At 36.7% G+C, this 5563-nt stretch overlaps 1 long non-coding RNA gene across 2 annotated transcripts; it reads left to right on the top strand.

The window, feature by feature from the left end:
- The first annotated feature begins 326 nt into the window (after positions 1–326).
- LOC124676252 lies at positions 327–5301 on the top strand. 2 transcript variants are annotated; one of them, XR_006993558.1, is made up of 3 exons: positions 327–538; positions 1319–1477; positions 2650–2866. It is a non-coding gene; the product is annotated as an uncharacterized LOC124676252 (long non-coding RNA). The 2 variants fall into 2 exon arrangements; XR_006993557.1 differs by lacking the exon at positions 327–538 and adding an exon at positions 5054–5301 and having other exon boundaries at positions 1128–1477; positions 2650–2733.
- The last annotated feature ends 262 nt before the right edge of the window (positions 5302–5563 follow it).

Raw genomic sequence — 5563 nt, 5'->3', positions numbered from 1 at the left:
CATTTATGCTTCGAACCATACTGCAAGTTGTGGATTTTCTTTGTTCAAGTAAAATTACTTACAACCATACTGCAGGTTTGGTTCATTCTCTAATTTCATTCACACGTGTCTCTACAGCTACTCCTATTTGAACTAACCATGGCTTTAGATGATTCTTAAACAGGAATGCCTTTTAATTTTCAAAAGTCGACAAATAATCTAAAGAAAACTGTTGAAAACAGAGAAACAATGATAAACCAATGCACTGCTGTAAACGAAAAAAACTTGGAAATATTATTAGTAGGATACGGTGACTTGTTAATTGTATATTGGCTTGAAAAGTACTCTTAGCATTATAACTTTCCTCTTTTATGTTCCTTCTGAAGCAAAGTAGTCTTCATTTTCTGATTTGGTTGATTTTGTGTTTTCTGGAGGATGGTGGTATAGAGAATTGGTGAGACCCCCATGAGGCTCCTCTGATCTCAGCGCATGATGGCCGTCCGATTGAGCTCCCAGCAAATCCCAGCCATCTATTTTTTTTCACCGCGTGAGATCCGTGGTGAGCTGTTGTAGTAGGCATTTTCTTTTTATTGTGCTTCATGTGCTATGTTTTTGTACTCTGGAATTTTTTAGTTCCTCTAAATAAACTTGCAACCATGGGTTCAGTTCTAAAGATTCTGTAGAGGAATGTAATGAATGCTTTTCTTATGGTGTGAGACATTTGATCATTGTTGGGAATAAGATCTGGATACTAGGATGAAGGCTCAATGCACACAAATGGTTACTGTTCCGTAGACAGGTGACTTTTAAAATTGTAGATCGCATTTGCTTGGAAATAAAAATCTTGATAGGTTGCATCATATTAATCCCCTGTGTTTACTCTGCTCTAAACACCATGTATTAAATACTAGACTAACAAATAACAACACGGTTGAAGATACTACTGTCTTTTTCGGAAAAAGACATTTGCTTATAATTTACAAGCAAGAATAATTGATAGCTGTCAAAGAACGGTTTGCAAACTCCCAAGACTAAAACAAGAAATTTATGTAGGCCTTAATTTTTTAACTGCCCAGATGATTAGTGGTTTTTCGCAGGCACTAAGCATTTTGAGGTCAAAATTGTCTTATGAAGTTCTACGGATTGTTTCAGCTGTCAGGAGAGGCAATTTCTTTGGGTTTACAACATTACAAATTCCCCTTAGGAACATCTGTGATGATCCCCTAAATGTTGGTTCTTTTTATGTGTTGAAATAATGTGATAATTTCTTATTTTTATGTTTATTACTCATCATTTGCCATGGCATATTTTAACTGCAAAATGTTTGGTTGATCATCAGACCAGACAAGGAAATCATGGTTCCAACACTCCTATTTGTGACTGGGATGAAGACACTGCCGGAGACACTATTTGCACTCGCCTTCTAACTGTGAATCGGTCATTAGTGGCTCATACGGCTTTGTTAATTGAATCCTTTATATAATCCTCGATCATTGTTGTAAGTACACAATGATTGTTTTTAGATTTTGTATCTTACGAGAATGAATCGTGGCTGAATGAGCCATCACACTAATGCAAATATTCATGATATTCATTCAATTTCTTCTATGTCCAGAGGTTCTTGCAGACTATGAGATCCATACAGTGGGTGTTCATAGCCTAATCAATCATTCTGATATTTGTATTTGTTTTACGGCATATTTGGATTCTCTTTAGTCAATTCAGTCTCAAGCAGTTTGTCAATTGCTATAATTGCAACTGGGGTTCTAAAGGAGCAATATTTTCATTTGACATTTTCTTCTCTAATAATCAACCAAAGTTTACAATGCATCAACTTATGGAGATTTCCATCTTGCTACTGTAGAACATTTGATAGCTGACGAGAGATTTTCTTTCCATCCATTGTTAACTGAGTAGAGCTAGATGGTAATTAAAATTTCCAGCATGTGTAGCATGTGTAGTGCGTGTAGTCTTGCATTTGAGATATTTACCTAAGAAAAGATATACTCCCTCCGTCCGGAAATAAGTGACTTCGATTTGTCTAGATTCACATGTATCTAGACGTGTTTCACTGTATAGATACAACTGAATCTTGACCATTCCGGCTCACTTATTTCTGGATTGAGGAAAGAGTTGATTATCTTACTTTACTACAAATTGTTAATACAGGGTTCTTTGCCTTTTTATCCCTTAGTTCCAGTTTTTATTTTTCAGGGTAGATTTAGTTTTAGTCTAAATATTTAATGTTTCTAATGTTTTAATTTGAGCTTTATTGACATACTTCCAAGTCTTGCTTTCTACTTCTTCTTATGTTCAGTAATGTAATTATGTCAAACCTTTTAGCAAACTAATTTAGCTTGCTAAAAGTTCTTACATTGGTGAAGGAGGAAGCACTTTTTTATGGTGACTTTATCGGAACCATTTTTATGGTGTCTTTATCGGAACCACTGACATGTTAGTTGAGTCACATTCCTTGTGACATACTCATACACATTCCTGTTCGTTGCTCAAATTTTGTGTACTGTAGACTGTACTACGGGCGGCGCCGCTCATGCCTGTTCATTGTCGCCATAGCTGAGTCGATGTGCTCTTTTTTATCTTCACCATAGCTGAGCATATGCTCAACAACACTCGTCTGATTTAATTTCCTCTATGTATTAACTATTGAAGCACGTCCTGGTGAACCAATTGGATGTGTCGTTCAAGTTCTACAAGATCTGGTGCTCCATCATTGATGTCCTAGACATCGACACGGTACGTAAAAAAATTCGTCCCTTTTGTGTGCTCTTGAGATTAATTAATGTGATGACTAATAAGTGCAATCATCCTATTCGAGAGCAAAGTCGGGCAGGCAGCTGTGTTTTGACAATGAGAATTGTAGTGTTCTGTTCCAAGTTCCAGCTTTTTCTGATAAGTTCAGGATAAGCTTATTATAGAATCTGTACCTGTACCTGATATGTACAACCAAAAATTTACAACTTGATTTACGTGGAAACCTGAATGCCTATGAATCTAGGTCGAGCAGTTTACCTTGAGAACTCAAGGCAGGTTTTATCACTTTGTGCACTGGGTTCCTACGTACAGGTTTGGAACATGTAATCATGTCTCTTTGTTGTCTGAAACTCTGAATGCTTTCTTTGTTACGAGTGCGACTACTTGCTCTTTATTAAATTCATTCATGCCATATATCAGTTTGTGAGGATCTGATGGACCAAGTAGTTTCAGTTTCACACCTAGAGTCTCGATAAAATTCCATTTGATCAGCTAAACCTCTGAATCTAGGTCGAGCAGTTTACTATTGTTTTCTTAGTCGGTTTGCAGAAAATACTATATCTGGGGATCGACGCCTGTCATTTATCCACTTTCTTCTTTCATCTTAATTGACTTGAGGATTCCAGAATATCTATCCTAAAGCTACAATATGATCAGGAGATAATACATTTCCATTAGTTTGATGGTTCCTTGTACATCAGGGACTAGCAAATGTTCACTGTTGCTATCTCTAAATACATAACTTGGCGATAAATTTAGTTGGCACTTGTTGGTTGGGTGTTATTTTGTGTTACTATATAGAAAGTACAATTTATATACATTATGTTGTATATCACACTCTAATCTGAATTGATGTCTTCAGCACTGAATCAATTTGTATTTTCTCTTACCTTTGTTTTTGCCTTCCGTTCCTCTGGAAGATTTTATTTTTATTGTACCATGATCACTCTATTTGAAAGAGATATTTTTGGAGCCAATAGTTGCAAAGAGGCCTTTTCTGGAAATAGATGGAGAAAATTCCATCACTCTGCGTATAAGGTTTCATGTTAATGCACCGTTTTTTCGCTAAATAACAGTTTACAGTTCGATAGTTTCTGAACATTTCATGGTCTGTGCCATAGGTTATGTTGTTGCACGATGGGGTTGATTTGGAATAGAAACAACTACTTATGACATGCAAGTGTGTGTATTTTATGGTAAGCTCCTACTGATATCTTGAGCAAACTGAGTCTTGCTGCTGCTCCTTTTCGGGGGAAAATGTTTTTGTTAATTTATAATTTCGAATAAGTCTCATTTACTTTTCAAAGTACATCAGATGTATTTTCTAAGTGAAGTAGAAATATGATATAGTTGATAAACGAGGAATGATATATTTCTGTTGGGTGCTTTGAAACTGCAAGGACTTGTCCTACTTGTAATTATGGAAAACACAACTAGGACTAACCAAGCTATTCTATCATGTGGTTTTGTTATACACATGTCTCACACATGTCATGAAAAACACGAACTTTTTAGAGTTACCATGATCTGTAGTTATTCTTGTTAGAATCTCACTGAACAAGATTTTTTCTCTTATGGTGTAAATGGTTCTCTTACCATGTTGTGCATCATTTTTAGGAACATCTAATCATGCTAATATAGGACAAATCAGTTATTACTGCGTTGCTTCTTTTTATTACCAGCATTGCTTGCTACTTGCAACTTCAGTTTCTATCGTCGACATTAACATATAGATAAGTAATAATGTAGTCAAATGGTGGAGTACAATAGTTTGTTTGATTTATCCATGCTATAAGATGGGAAGCAAACATGTGAACGCTTTTATCGAGTAGGACGTTTCTAAGAGACAAACTCAAGACTCATAATGAAACTGTGAGTCCTCTGGCCTCCCTTCTCATGGGAAAAAGAATCAAATGCTTGCTGCCATTTTTCCTCACTATTTTTGCTCACGGTTACTCCTTGATAGCCTTTTCCAATCCTTTCCTAAGAGATGATATTGTCCATGGTAAAGGGAAATCTACTGTTAGAGAATTTGTCTTCCTCAAGAACTATTACCAGATGCTCAATTCAGAAATCCCTAAATGAGAAGATGACAAAGGTAAAGGACTACTGATTGGTACAAATGACCAACACCACTGGAATATATCTCATTCCTGACTCTTGGAGGAAAAATCACACTGGACAGCCCTGTTTGGAGATTGCATTAAGATCAACACTGATGCTTCCTATGTTGCCGAAACGGGTCAGGCTTCTATTGGTCTTATTGCACGTAATAGTGCTGATCAATTCTGTTTTTGTGCAGGCAGAAATCTAGAAGGATTAGCAGCTGCGGAAGAAGATGAAGCATATGCGGTGCTTCATAGAGTGTAGCTGGCGGCGAGGATGATCCAGGGACCTGTGATCGTGGAGAGTGACTGCACTATCGACGCTCCAACAACGACAGAGTATAAACAGATCAAAACACCATGTGATCTATAATGTCAGGGACCTGGCAGCAAGGTTATCTTGTTGCAACTTCCAGTTTTTGAGAAGAGATGGCAACCTGATTGCCCATGAATTAGGCTAGCTCGGGTAGAAGGATTGGTTGGCTGCTGGATGAACCGACCCGCTGAAGCTATCTCCACCCTTGTGCAATATTATTGTAAAGACATTATTAACAATATGCAATAAATCTCTTTTCCCTCCAAAAAAAAGATTTTTAGACCTTTTTATCTGTGAATTGAGCTGATGTTACGACCTGTTTGTTAAATTTGGATGTTGATACCTAAGAGATGTTTCTGTGTATAATTCTGATAATTGCAAACATGATTAA

Source organism: Lolium rigidum, chromosome 7, assembly GCF_022539505.1.
Source record: "Lolium rigidum isolate FL_2022 chromosome 7, APGP_CSIRO_Lrig_0.1, whole genome shotgun sequence".
In the NCBI taxonomy this organism is placed as follows: Eukaryota; Viridiplantae; Streptophyta; class Magnoliopsida; order Poales; family Poaceae; genus Lolium; species Lolium rigidum.
Note: the sequence above shows the minus strand (reverse complement) of the source record. Positions and strands in the feature narration are given on the sequence as shown.